This window comes from Crocuta crocuta, unplaced genomic scaffold (assembly GCF_008692635.1).
Source record: "Crocuta crocuta isolate KB4526 unplaced genomic scaffold, BGI_CrCroc_1.0 scaffold124, whole genome shotgun sequence".
Taxonomy (NCBI): domain Eukaryota; kingdom Metazoa; phylum Chordata; class Mammalia; order Carnivora; family Hyaenidae; genus Crocuta; species Crocuta crocuta.
The window spans coordinates 2,073,068-2,088,202 of record NW_027551573.1 but is presented as its reverse complement, the minus strand read 5'-3'; the positions used below and the strand labels follow the sequence as shown (position 1 = coordinate 2,088,202).

General features: G+C 50.5%; 1 protein-coding gene across 1 annotated transcript in view; it reads left to right on the top strand.

The window, feature by feature from the left end:
• Positions 1-15,135, top strand: part of ADGRG1 (adhesion G protein-coupled receptor G1) — a 215,981-nt gene that overhangs the window by 68,631 nt on the left and 132,215 nt on the right. The window lies entirely within an intron of this gene.

Below are 15,135 nucleotides of genomic sequence, written 5' to 3'. Positions count from 1 at the left end.
CACCCTGTGAAGACAGAACCATTCAGGAAAACGAGGTGGAGGCAGCAGCGAGGAAAATGGTCCAGCCCAGTCCCCTCCCTCACGGCCGGGGCTGGCGGTTAACCCCTTCCTGGAAGGACTGGCGCTGGCTCCCACTGTGGAGGTGGGAGCACAGGGAGGTGGCCGAGGAGCTGCTGTCCCGTCCTGTCTCCCGTTACAACTCTGGAGCCTACTTAGGGTGACCTTCCCAGAACCAGGCCCCCTCCCATGCACAGGCCTCCTGGGAGAGCCTTCCAAGAGAGGGGAGGCGGGGTGCCCAGGACAGGGCAAGAAGTCTGATGTCTGAGTGAAATCCATGCTCCCCGAGGTCCAGGACAGTCTGCCTGGCCAGTCTCAGCAGACCCCCAAATCCCTCTGCCCACCCTCCCCTGCCATTCTATACCTGGTTCTCTCCAGCCCCAGAAGGGAGGCTGAGAAGCCCACTTAGGCCCTCCTCCCGGCCCCTGGAACTCTTCAGGAGCTCCTCTGGGTGCTGCTTCCTGGGTGGGAGGGCAGAGTCCAGCAGGGCGGGCCACCAGATAAGCCTGAGGAATGTGCTGGGCCGGCCAGAGGTGGCCACCGTGGAAGCAGTCACCTCGCCCTGGTGCTAGGAAAGCCGGCAGATCTGTGGGGTGCTGGCGCAGGCCGGGCCATGCAGTGCCCTGTGTCCCGAGCACGGGCAGGAGTTAATTACAGACAGAACCAGCAGTCACCTGGCCCTGGGTTAGAGGACTCAGCCAGAGAGCTGTGAGGAGCACCAAGGGGAAGTCTATAGGGAGCAGGAAATGGGGATGCCAGCAGGGGCCGCTCTGAATCAGGTAGATAAAAAGCTGGGACTAAGACTGGGGGGTGGGGGTGGGGGGGTCTCAGCAATGGCGCAGTCCAACACCCATTCTACAGATACGGAAAATAAAGTTGCCCAGAGAGGCTAAGCAACAAGGCTAAGGTCACACAGCAGGTCTGGGGCACAGCCAGCAATGAATGAGATGTTTGAGAGTGGCTGATGGAGGCAGGCCCAGGGAGAGCAGGGGAGGTGGAAGGTCCTGTGGCCATCTCCGGCAGCTACCACCACCCGAGCCCTAGCCTACCATTCAGGGGCTATGCCGGCAACACGCGTCTCCCTCCCTTCCCCCGCGCCTCCAGGGCTGCTAGGTGGGATGGAGCATCATTTCTGGGGTCAGCTGGGCATCTGTGCTGCCAGGATGAAGCCCCGGGGCAGGCTTGCTGCTGGCTCCGCCAGCAACTTGGCCTTAATTACCCTCCTGGAGGACTGTCTGCTGAGTCCCTAACAAGGAACAGATGGGCCTACCCCAGTGGGCACACGCGAACAAGGAGAGGGGCAGAGAGGGTGATGCTTGCTCCCCTATCCTACCTGCACCCCGATAGTCTCTTCAGCATCCCCTCAGCTGCCTCCTTGCCCATTCACTCCCTCTGTCCCAGCCCCCTGGGGTCTGAGACCCTCCCAGATGGGACATCCAAGGGATCTGCTTTCCTCTTGTAAAGTCCGGTCTAGGGTCCCCTTCCCAACACTGACCCCGAACAGCCCTGCCACGCCGGAGCTCTGGCAGTGGAGACTGGTAAGTTTCCCCAGCGCTGCCTCTACTGCCTGCCCATGGGACTGCCTTGCCCCCACAGCAAGGACCACTCCGTAAAATTCTCCTCCAAGGCTGGCCATTGGCTTCTGGGTTCATTCAGGGGAGACTGGGGCGGGGCAAGGCCAGGAATGTGAATCCAGCAGTCTGGTGGTTCTGGGCGCCTACTTAACTTCTCTGTGCCTCAGTTTCCCCATCAATAAAAAAAGAGAGAATAAATTCCACTTTAAGTGAGGAAATAAACCCAGGAGGCACCTGTTTGCCCACTCTGGACCCAGAGCTTCCACCCCAAAACCAGGCTGTGTTTATTTCAAAGCCTGTGACACTACCATAACCGAGGCTTCCACCTGCCCGGGGCAGGCTTCTTGTCATGGCCCCGCCCAACAGCTACCTTCCCAAGTGACTGTGATGCCAAGTCCTCAGGAGCACCACTGCCCTGTCCATCCACAGGCCCACACCCTGAGCCCTAGAGGCAGCCCCGTGGAAATAAACCAGCAAAAGAGCGATCTTCCACACGAAGCCTGGGTGCCATAAGGCCTGGCAGCCTCTTTGGCCCTAAGTCACAGGGATTCCTGGCCACACAGACCCTGATGAAGTCTGCAAGAGCAAGACCCAGCGTGCGACCCAAAATGGTAAAGCAAAGGGGAATAAGGGAGGGAGGGGAAAGGCAACGGGATCAGGTATGGGGGCGCCCAGAACTAACTCATCCCCCTGAGGGACTGTATGAAGCTGGAGAGGTGTCCCCCGGACTGAACTTGCCAGGCCCAATGGGACATCATGGTGGAACTCCCAAGGCCAGGCACAGGGCTGAGGCAGCCCCTGCCCTGTCACACCGGGGGCCATGTTCCCCATTGCTCTAGGACCACCCCCGGTGCTGCCTCGCTCAGACCCACAGCTGCAAGGAATGCCCCTAATTCACGGCCTGATGTCTCAGACCTGTGAGCTCAGCTCTGAACACCCAGAGAAGCTAAGGACAGAGGTCGGCAGCCCCCTCAGTACTGCGGGGGAGGGCGGGGTCCCCCATTCCTCCTCCCAGCCTGGCATCAACATGGCAGCCCAGAGAGATGGCACCCACCCTGAGCCAGGCCGTGAAGGGCTCCTGTACAGCCAGAGCCAGACTCAAAGGCCCCTTTCCCCAGCTCTCCCTGGAATGCAAAGTGAGACCCCCTGATGCCTAGCAGAGTGGTGGGGGGCAGGGCCCCCCTGCCCACCTGCCCCATAGGGCAGCCCCTCTGAGCACTCCCTTCCTGCACCTGGATTCTGCCTGGAGGCTTTGGTTCCAGAACAAACGCTACTTGCTGCTGTTGGCAGCCAATGACTGAGCGATCGGCTGCCTGCCTGGCTGGGCCTCCCCACCCCTGACAGATAGGATCGTGTCAGGGCTCTAGGAACAGCCCTTCCTGGACACCCTATCATCTCCTGGGCTCGCCCCGTAGCAAAGATCCTATCGGCAGGACTCTCTCCAGAATCAGGGACGCCTCCCATCACCCCTACTCAGACTCGGGAGTCTCTCCCACAGTGTGATTGTATCAGGGGCCAGAAGGGTGTCTCCCATCCCACCCTCTGCCTCCACCTCTGCAAATCCCCTGAAGCAACCACCACCTCAAACACTGTAGGTCTCATCCAAGATGGTTGGTGGCGGGTGGTGAAGACAGACCAAGTACCCAACTGGGCAGACAGGGACAGTGGGACGAGGGGACATCTGAACAGCCACAGTCTCCTCGGCCTTTAAGTCAGGAAAGTGGTGCTATGCCTCCACACACTGCCACTGTGCCCTGTCCCAGCCCCTCACCCAGCCCCCTGGCCTCGTCTCCCCTCAACCCACCTGCCCAGCTCAGCGTGCATGACCTTCTATCTGTTCCTCAACATGCCTAGATCCTTCCCACGCAGGACCACTGCACTTGCCGTTCCACACCTACAACACTGTTCCCTCGGATGGTCCCAAGGTTCATTCGACGCTTCACTCAGGTCTCAGCTTAAAGCTTACCTCCTCAGAGAGGCCTTCCCTGACCACCAAAGCCAAAGAAGCCCCACCAGTCAGCCTCTACCCAGCTTCACGGTCGTCATCACACACCTCACCAAAGGACTGTCTTGTCTACGGCCATACCGCCCTGACCGTGCCCGATCTCGTCTGATCTTGGAAGCTAAGCAGGGTCGGGCCTGGTTAGTTCTTGGATGGGAGGCCATAGGACTGTCTCGTTCCTTCATCTCTCCATTTGCTACTTGCCCGCTCTCTGTCTCCTAGAACACTCTAGAACATCAGTCTCCTAGAACACTCTAGAACATCGGTGCCTCATCTGTCGAGTTAATAGCTCCATCCCAGTGCACAGAATGGTGCCCCAGTGCAGCGTAAGTGCTCAGTAATTGGGGACTGAAAGCCCAATTCTCTCCAGCACTGGTCCTCCTCACTGTGCCTCCCACCACCACCCACAGGCACCTGGCAGGGCCCAGCTTGACCTCCACAGGCACGTTAAGTAGCGGCGGGCTCCCACCTCCCTGGGTCCGGGTCCTGGGGCTTCCCCAGGCGACTGCCACGGACAGCAGACTGTTGTTCCGGGCGAACCAGCAAGGCCCCGGCCCAGCTCGGTTCAAGGCTGCCTTGGGGGAGACAGTACTGCAGACACCGTGGCTGGGCTGCCCCATCTTGGTCAGGGTTGTAGGGGGAGGTCATGCCCTGCCCGGGAAGGAAGAGCTAAACGTAGCCAGCACCCAAGCACAGAGAGGCAAGCAACTGGGTGGGAGGGGGCACAGGTCCCGGGCCCCATCCTGCAAGGGGAGCGGGAATGGTCTGCACTAGAGTCACATCTCTCTGAAAGGGGCAAGAATCTGCACTAAACACAGCCAGGCTTGCACCGCGGCCAAGAACCCTGCTAGGCCCCTCACTGCCCTGGACTTGCAGACCCCTGCACCCCACATATCCTGGCAACTGTCATGCACCCACGGCTTGGGGCTGGCACAGAGGCCCTGCTCTGCCCACACCACCCAGGTGCTCAGCCTCTGCTCAAGCTTCTTTGCAGTGACAGAACGCATTTAGCTGGAAGCTTGGGCCTTGGGGGCTCTGGCAGGGGGGAAGGTGGGCACCCCCCATGGCCAGGGGAGGAAGGTTCAAGGAAAGGAGGGGAGCTGACCATGAGATTAAGTTGAGGATAGGAACCATTTGCAGTGCGAGTGGGCAGCTGGGGTAAAGTCTCTTGGAATTTGGGGGAGCAGAGAGAGGGCAGGGCATGGGGAGCAGGAAAGTCGGGAAGAGGATGGGGGCTGCGATATGCCCGAAGGGGAGGCAGGCCCACAGCGGGGACCACAGGGCCCTGGGCTTCTCCCAAGGTTGGTGTGGGGCAGAGGTGAGGTCAGGGCCCGCAGCTGGGCTCCGTTTAGACGAGATCTGTTGTAGGTGGAGCTCGGGGAGAGTTTCCAGGGCCTGGGAGGCTTTTGTGGGAGGGTCCCCGAGGCCCCTTCCCCCGATAAGGTAGGTATGGGCTTGGAGAGTTCTAGGGCTGGGGTCGCCGAGGGTCTCGCGAGCTTGGGCGTGGCCTAGGGGCCCCCTCCCCGCCTCGCGCCGCCCAAGTTACCTGGGCTCCAAGGCCCGGGCCCGGGGCGCTTGCTCGGCGGGCGNGACACGCACTTCCGCCCCGCCGCCCCCAGCTCGCCTCCGCCTTCCCTTCTGCTTATCCTCCGTAATCGGCCCAGCCCCGCCGTCCCTCTCTGGGATCCCTGTCCCAGCCTCCTATCGCCGCTCAGCCCCTGAAAGCTGAACCCTACAACAGCCCCCAGCTCCCAAATCTCAACCCCTAACTCCTTCGGGAATGACACGCGCTCACACACACACATTGACACGTTGCTCCCCTATCCCTATACGACTCCCTGGTCCCTCCAAGCCCAGCCNCCAGCCCCTCCAGCCCTGGAGGTCAGCGCCCCTAGCAGTCCCCAGCCTCTCCCTCCCCTGGCCTTCACTCCACTCTCGAAACACCCAATACTCCCATTCTGTGCCCCCCCACCCCCACCCCGGGCCTTTGGCCTTAAGTCCAAACCCTATTCCTCTCGGTCACCGCCCCCTTCCCCCCCAGCCCTCCAGCACACACACTCACCTCACTGCCCCTCAGGCCTGTTGTGCAGGTGCCCCGTCGCTGCCCTGCTGGAGTCCCAAACTATAGGGCGCCTCAGCTGTGCCAGGCAGAGATGGGGAAGTTCCCTAGGGCCTTCTCGGGAGGGGCTGTCTCACCCTTCTGGCTGTCATGCCTGCACCCCATTACCCCAGTGGTTCTGCGGGTGTGCTCTCTGGGCCANAGCCCCGCCCCAGACCTATGAAATCAGAAACTCTGGGAGTAGCAGAAACCTGTGTCTTATCAAGCTCCTGGGTGATTCTGATGCACACCGTCCCCAATACACAAGTGTATTATACACAAGCTGTAGACCAATACACAAAGTGAAACAAAAGCCCGCACCTGAACAACGGGAACCTGGAGAAATGAAAACACCTGCAAGTCCAAGCCCAGGTGTCATCAGAGAGCTAGGCCTAACACCTGGAGGAGCCAAGGATCACAGTGCCCTGGGCCTCAACCTTGCCCAGGCTTGCGGGGGTGGGGAGGGGGCTGCTTAGGGGGCTGCTTCCCTTTCCCTGAAAGTTTCCCCGGGTAGTGGCTGTCATGCCCCCAGGACTCCCAGAAGCCTCCCACCCTGGGCCTGAGCGAAGCAGCCCCTCACCACCAGGGGGAGGGGAGGAAGCAGCTGCACCAGTTCTGGCCAAGTTGGCCCGGGTCTTGACCTCCCGACCTCCCCATGCAGCTCCCAAACTTGACCCCACCTGCTTTGCTTCAAACCACAGCCCGTAAAGCCCTCCAGCACTTGATCCATCACAGCAAACTGTGTTTGAAGAACTTTTGGCCAACGACAACCGCTAAAGAGTATTCACAATAAACAGGCATCTTCTCTAGAGTGGGGTTCCACAAATGTCTTCCCTCTCATCTCCATCATGTTCCCCCAATCCAATCTGTCTGCATTGTTGTCACCTAATTTTTTTCCAATTAAATATTTTATTTTGAGATATATATTTTTTTAATGTTTTATTTATTTCTAGGAGAGAGAGAGAGACAGACAGCGTGAGCAGGGGAGGGTCAGAGAGAGAGGGAGTCACAGACTGAAACAGGCCCCAGGCTCTGAGCTGGCAGTCAGCACAGAGCCCGACGCGGGCCTCGAACCCACGAACCGCGAGATCATGACCTAAGTAAAAGTCGGACGCCTAACCGACTAAGCCACCCAGGTGCCCGTATTTTGAGATATTTGAAGAGTCACGTGGTATTAGGAGCTCCAGTACAAAGAGATCCACGTACCTGTAGCCAGTTTCCTTCAATGGTGGCCTTGGTGCTAGAATACAGTATTCCAACGCAGAGGCTGACATTGAAACCGTCAGGATGTGGAACATTTCCATCACCACCAAGATCTCTCTCTCATGTTGCCCTTTTATGGCCCCACCCACTTCCCTCCCACTCTCACCCCTCCTTAACCAGCCCTCCACCCCCCACCGTCCCACAACCACCAATCTGTTCTCTATTTCTATACTTTGGTCATTTCAGAATGTTAGACAATCAGAATCATAAGTATGTAATCTTTGGAGGAATGGCTCTTTTTTTTTCCGACTCAACATAATTCTTTGGAGATTCATCTGAGTTGCTGCGTATATCAAAGTTCATTCTTTCCACTGCCAAGTAGTATTCCGTGGTATGTATGGATGTACCACAGTTTATTTACTCATCCATCCATTGAGGGACATCTGGGTCGTTTCCAGTTGGGGCTATGATGAATAAAGCTGCTATCCACGTTCATGTACAGGTTTTTGTGTGAACATGTCTTTATTGCTCTGAGATAAATGCCTAGGAGTGCAATTACTGGGTCATATGGTAATTGGATTTAGTTTAAAAAACAAAAAAACAAAAAACACCAAACTGTTTTCCAGAATGGCTATGCTGTTTTATATTCCTACCAGTGATGTATGAATAATCCAGTTTCTGCACATCCTTGCCAGCATTATGGTCGTCCCTACTTTCTTTTTTATTTTTTTAAAGCCATTCTGATAAGTATGTAGTCATATCTCACTGCAATTTAAATTTGCATTTTCCTAATGGTTGCTGTTGTTGAACATCTTTTCATGTGCTAATTTGCCATCTGTGTATCGTCTCCAGTGAAATGTTTCTTCATGTCTTTTGTGTGTGTTCTAGTTTGATTATTTGCTTTTTTTGTTGTTGAATTTTGACAGTTCTTTATATATTCTAGATACTAGTCCTTTTTCAGATATGTGTTTTACAAATATTTTCTCCCAGTCTGTCGCTTATCTTTTCATCCACTTAACAAGATCTTTCACAAAGTAAAATTATAAAATTTCAGTGAAGTTCAAATTATCAACTTTTCCTTCCATGGATTGTGGTTTTGGTACCAAGTCTAAGAATTCTTTGCCTAGCCCTTAATCCTAAAGATTTTCTCCTGTGTTTTTTTCTAAAAGTCCAAAAGTTTTATGTGTTACATGTTAAGCCTGTGATCCACTTTGAGTTAAATTTTGTAGGAGGTATGAGATGAAGGGTGAGGTTGTATTTTTCCCCTTTAGCCTGTAGATGTCCAATTGTTCCAGCACCATTGTGAGATTTTCTACATAGATAATCATCTCATCTGCACACAGAGATAGTTTTCTTTCTTCCTTTCCTATCTGTATGCCTTTTACTTCCTTTTCTTGCCTTATTGCATTGGCTAGAACTTTCAATACTACATAGAGTTAGAGTAGTGAGAGCTGACTTTTTTTTATTACTATTATTTCTGAGAGAGAGAGAGAGAGAGAGAGAGCATGAACAGGGGAGGGTCAGAGAGAGAGAGGGAGGCACAGAATCCGAAACAGGCTCCAGGCTCCAAGCTAGCTGTCAGCACCTGATGCGGGGCTCGAACCCATGAACTGTGAGATCATGACCTGAGCAAGTTGGACGCTTAACCAACTGAGTCACCCAGGTGCCCTGAGAATTGACATTTTTGCCTTGTTCTTGATCTTAAGGGCAACGCATTTGATTTCTTGTGGGGATTGTCATATAAATATCACTTGGATCCTGTTGGCTGATGATGTTGTTGAGTTTTTCTATATCCTTGCTGATTCTCTATCTAGTCGTCTATCAATATTTGAGAGAGGGCTGTTGATGTCCTAAGCTATTATTGTGGATTTGTCCATTTCTCATCAGCTCTATCAGTTTTTGTTTCATATATTTGGTAGGTCTGTTGTTTTGTTCATACATGTTTAGAATTGTTCTATCTTCTTGATAGGGTCTTTTTAGTTGTATATACTGTCCCTCTCTCTCTGTCTCTATAATTTTCTTTCTTTTGAAGTCTACTTTAGCTGATATTAATATAGTCACCCCCTGCTTTCCTTTGATCAGTGTTTTCATGATATATCTTCTTTCATTTTAAAATTTTCAACCTGTCTATACTATTGTATTTGAAGATGGCATGTATTTGGTTTGTGGTTTTTTTAAGTTTATTTATTTACTTTGAGAGAGAGAATGAGCAGAGGAGGGTCAGAGAGAGAGAGGGACAGAGGATCCAAAGCAGGCTCTGAGCTCACAGATAGCAGGGAGGCCGATGTGGGGCTTGAACCCATCAACTGTGAGATCATGACCTGAGCCAAAGTTAGACGCTTAACTGATTGAGTCACCCAGGTGCCCCTTGGTTCATGGTTTTTAATCCAGTCTGGCAACATCTACCTTTTAATTGATATATTTAGACCATTTGCATTTAGTGTAATTATTAATATGCTAGAACTTCAGTCTGCCATTTCATTTTTTGTTTTGTCTGTTCTTTTTTCATTTCTATGTTTTCTACAGGCTAAAGGGGAAAAACACAACTTCACCCTTCGTCTCATACCTGCTTCTCATGAGTTACTTGAACATTTTTTTATGATTCCACTTTGATTCACCTATTAAGTTTTTGTGTATCTTTTTGTACAGATTTTTAGTGGATAGTCTAGGTATTACATCATGTCTATAACTTATCACAGTCTACTGGTGTGATGATTTTGCCAGTTTGAGTGCAGCAGAGAAATATTACTTCCCTTTAGATCTCTCTACCCTCCTCCATTTATAATTTGTCTTTCAATTTTTTCCTTCATTTCATTTTATTTTTTTAAATTTTTTAATGTTTTATTTATTTCTGAAAGAGAGAGACAGTGTGAGCAGGAGAGGGTCAGAGAGAGAGGGAGACACAGAATCTGAAGCAGGCTCCAGGCTCTGAGCTGTCAGCACAGAGCCCGACGCGGGGCTCGAACCCACAGACCGTGAGATCATGACCTGAGCCAAAGTCGGACGCTTAACGGACTGAGCCACCCAAGCACCCCGTCTTCATTTTATTTTAAAACCACANTCTCTTTCTCTGACCCTCCCCTGCTCACGCTCTCTCTCTCTCTCTCCTAGAAATAAATAAAACATTAAAAATAAAATAAAATAAAATAAAACCACATAAGGAAGTATCATAATGTTTGCTTCAACTGTCATACATAGTTTAGAAAACTCAACAAGAGAAAGAAAGATTATTTATTGTATTTGCCCATATTTTTACTTACCGTGTTCTTTCATCCCTCGTGATGTTCTAAAGCTCCTTCCTTTATTGTTTTCTTTCAGTTTAGGGAATACCCTGTAGTCATTTTTTTAGGGTAAGTATAAATTTTCTTAGTTTTCCTTCATCTGAAACGTCTAGGTTTTCCCTTAGTCCTGAAGAACATTGCCACTGGGTATGGGATTCTGAGTTACCAGTTCTTTTCTTTCAGCACTTGAAAAATATTTTTCCTCTTCCTTCTGACCTCCATGGTTTCTGTTGGGAAATCAATTGCCATTCCAATTGTATCCCCCCTATACCCAGGCTGTTGTTCTCTGGCTGCTTTCAAGATTTTTTCCTTTCATCTTTAGATTTCAGAAGTTTAATTTTGATGTGTCTTGGAGTGGCTTTGTTTGGATTGTCTTTTCTGGAATTCATTCAGCTTCTTGAATCTGTAGGTTTACATCCTTTGCCAAATCTGAGACGTTTCCAGTCATTATTTCTTCGACGACTTTTTGAGACTTACCCTCTTTCTCCTCTCCTCCTGGGACTCTGATGAAACAAATACTAAATCTTTTGTTACAGTCCCATAAGTCCCTGAGGCTCTGTTCCTTTTTTTTTTTTCCAGTCTATTTTCTCTCTGTTGTTCAAATTGAGCAATTTCTATTGTTCCATCTTCCAGTTCACTGGTTCTTTCCACTGTCTCCTTTATTCTGCTGTTGAGCCCACCTACTGAGTTTTTTATTTCAGTGATTGTACTTTTCAGCTCTAAAGTTTCCATTTAGCTTTCTTTACACCTTCTATTTGGTGAGACTTTTTATTTCTTCATTTGTTTCAAGTGTATTTGTAATTGTTCACGGAAACACTTTTTCTAGATCACAGATGCTTTAAAACCTTTGTCAGAGAATTCTAACATCTCTGTCATCTCAGTGTTGAAATTTATTGGTTGTCTTTTTTTTTTTTTATTCATCTGTGATCTTTCTGATTCTTAGTATGAGTGGTGTTTTGAAATCTGGACACTCTTGTAGCTTGAGACTCTAGATTTTATTTAAGCTTTCTGTCTTAGCTGGCATTCTCTGATTCTGCTCGTGCAGAGGGGTCGGGAGCGGGGGGGCTGGGGAGGGCCACCACCTGGTTACAGGCAGGTGGAGACAGAAGTTTGGGTTGATTGCTCGAGTTCTGTTGGCAAGTGGGGGTGCAGTAGTCCTTCATTCTTGTTGGGCAGGGCTGTTCTCTACTGACACCACAGTTGGGGGGTGGCCTCATTGCCACTAGGTGGTGGTGAAAGTCGTGACTTTGCACTAGACTTCCTCTGATACTGCCCCAGAGAAAAGGGAGAGGGTGCCTCGTGATTGCCAGGCCAAGTGGAAGCTGAAGCTCCCCATGTGGTCTCTACTGACATGGCCGCTGGGGAGCCCCATTGTTGGCTGCGGGGGGGCCCGCTGAGGGTGGAAGTCTAGGCTCCAGCTAAGCCTTTAATGGTGTGAGTGTGGGTGGGGCCACAGGGTTTTTTTGTTATTGTTGTTTGTTTGTCTTTGGCTAGAGTAGATGTCTGTTGTCTAAATGTTTTCTGTCTTGGCAGGATGCCCCTTTCTTGGTCCTCTGGTAGATAGAGTAGCAGCTCTATCAACCCTTTTTCGCAACAGCAAAAAAGTTGGTGGGGCTTGTTTGTTTGTTTGCTTGTGCCCACTGGCATTTCCGGGTTGCCGACTTCTTCAGCTCAGATGCGGGATATATGAGGCCACATGAAGATCCAGGGAACTCACCACCGTGCTCTTGCTTGGACCGCACCCTTCCCAAGCCTGTCTGCCTTCTCCTTGCTGCTTTCCAGAGTCTTCTTGTATTTGTTTTCCATATCAGTTCCAGGGCTTTTCATGGTACTTAGTGGGAGGGATAGAGAAAAGTGGGACTACTTTATCTTTCCAGAAGCGAAAGTGCCAACTCACTAAAGGAAAACAACCCGAACATCCCTGCTTTGCTCTTGAACTAAGTCATACTGTTCTTCAGATCACAGTCTGGATGAGTGCCAGTTCACATATAATACTATATATGTAAATATTGTGTATTATATATATTAAAATTTATGGAAGTGTAACTGACATACAGCAAACAGCACGTATTTGAAACCAGTGTGATGCATTTTGACGTAGGTGTACTTATCAGTACAACCAAGGCAGCGAATACATCCATCATTCCACGGTTTCTTCGCTTCCTCTCATCCCTCCTCTGCCCCTCCTTCGCCCCCACCAGTCCCCAGGCAATTGTCTGTTTGCTTCATGTCACTCTATTTTAGTTTGCATTTTTTACTAACTTTATAGATATACACATATGGTGAAATACGACAGCAACAAAAGGAACAAACTACTGATAGAAGCAACGATATGGGTGAATCTCAAAATAATTATGCTAAGAGAAAGTGAAAGAAGGCAGACAAAAAAAGAATACATTTTGTATGATTACAAACACACACAGACAGGGGCACCTGGGTGGCTCTGTCAGTTGAGCATCCGATTCTTGATTTCAGCTCACGCAGGTCATGATCCCAGGGTCATGGGATCGAGCCCCACATTGGGCTCCATGCTGAGCACAGAGGCTGCTTGAGATTCTCTCTCTCTCTCTGTCTCTCTCTCTCTGTCTCTCTTCCCCTCTGCCATTCCTCCCTGTTCTCTGTCTCTCCAAAATAAAAATATAAACACACACACAAACATACATACCCATATCACAATAGAACATTTCACAACAGACTGACACATACAGTGCACAGTATATACACATATGCATATATATATATCACATCTCAAAATATGCAACTGTTTCATCCACGTGCTACCTAAAATCAAGTATTTGCAAAATACTACTCTGAACAATCTTTTTAAGATCCGGTTTCCAAATCTGAACTCAGAAGTTGCCTGCAGGAGGTGTTCGGTCAACCCTTGGGTATAGGTGGGTGTGGGGGCGGCTGGGCTGCTGTGAATCTCAGGGAGGCGGGGCAGGGGTGGGGGAGCCTTTTTAAATGATGCCTTGAGGCGCCTGGGTGGCTCAGTCAGTTAGCCGGTTAGGCAGTTAGGCGTCAGACTTCAACTCAGGTCATGATCTCACTGCTTGTGAGTTTGAGCCCCGAGTCCAGCTCTGTGCTAACAGCTCGGAGCCTGGAGCTTGCTTCAGATTCTGTGTCTCCATCTCTCTGCCCCTCCCCTACTCTCTCTCTCTCTAATACAAAAAATAAAACATTAAAAAAAAGATAAATGTTGCCTGCAGGGGTGGCTGGGTGGCTCAGTTGGTTAGGCATCTGACTTTGGCTCAGGCTCAGGTCATGATCTCACAGTTCATGGGTTGAGCCCCGTGTTGGGGGCTGTGCTGACAGCTTAGAGCCTGGAGCCCACTTCGGATTCTGTGTCTCCCTCTCTCTCTGCCCCTCTCCTGCTCACTGTCTCTCAAAAATGAATAAACGTTAAAAAAAATTTTTTTTTTAAATGGAGCCTGCAGACCTCTGGCTGTGAGGCCATTGGCAAATCCTTTACCTCCCAGCACCTCAGGCTCTCATGCTTAAAATCGGATTTATGAGTGAATGTGCCCCTCTGTCCGCCAGTGCCGGCCAGGGGAGGTCCAGTGGGGGTGGTGCCAAGTGGGCATAGCTCTCCCGCTCACGGCTAGGGGCTCCAGCCCCGTCCAGGGGCTCCGATGCTGGGCTTGGGGCCAGGGCAGGGTTGGGTAGCATCCTGGTCTCCTGCTGTGTTTGCTTTATTAGCTCCTTTAGGCTGAAGCCTGCTGAGCTAACAGGCCGCTCGGCCCCACCAGACAGACTGATTTTATTTTCTGATGTTTTTCATTCTGCAGCCAACACTCTTTCTAGGGTGGGAGATGAGCATTGCTTCTTGCCTGAGCATTATCAGGATTTTCAGTTGCTCCAGGTTCAGGGTGTCTGGGAGGGAATGAACTTGAGGAGCTACAGTGGAGAGTGATGGAAGGGAGGGGTTGCAAACCCCACGTGGCCTGCTAGAGACTTTGTTCTCTGGATAGGAGGGCTCCAGGCAGAGACGGGCAGGGGCTTAAGCCTGTAGGCTCTGGAACCATCCACCTCGTTCAAGCTGTGCTTTCACTGCTTGGGCAACTCCCCTAGCTTCTCTGTGCCTCGGTTTTGTCATCTGTAAAGTAGGCATGATAAATTCTTAGAAAATACATATGAAGCCATTGGAACAGGATTCTCTTGTGGGGTGCTCCCCAAACAGGCTAGTTCTCATCCATAGTATTTATTTTATTTTTGCCTGTTAGTTTTTGAAATTTCCTAAAATGGCCAAATGTGAATTTTTCTTTCTTATTTTTTTATTTATTTGTATTAAAATTTTTTTTAATGATTATTTTTGAGAGAGACAGACAGAATATGTTGGGGGAAGGGCACAGAGAGAGGGAGACACAGAATGTGAAGCAGGCTCCAGGCTCTGAGCTGTCAGCACAGAGCCTGACGTGGGGCTCTAACTCATGGACGGCAAGATCATGACCTGAGCCAAAGTCAGATGCTTAACCGACTGAGCCACCCAGGTGCCCCTCTTTCTTTTTTTAAAACAAATTTTTAAAAGTTTATTTACTTATTTTGAGAGAGAGAAAGCATGAGTGGGGTAGGGGCAGAGAGAGAGGAAGAGAAAATTCCAAGCAGGCTCTGTGCTGACACAGACCCAATGTGGGGCCAGAACCCAGGAACTGTGAGATTGACCTGAGCCGATTTCAAGAGTCAGACGCTTAACTGACTGAGCCACTCGGGCGCTCTGAATTTTTCAATTAAAAAAATTATTGGGGTTCCGGGGTGGCTCAGTCAGTTAAATGTCTGACTTTGGCTCAGGTCATGATCTTGCGGTCTGTGAGTTCAAGCCTTCTCCCCCTCCCACCCCCTACCTCCCCGCTTCGGGTTCTGTGTCTTCCTTTCTCTCTGCTCATCCCTGGCTGGCACTCTGTCTCTTAAAAATAAATAAAC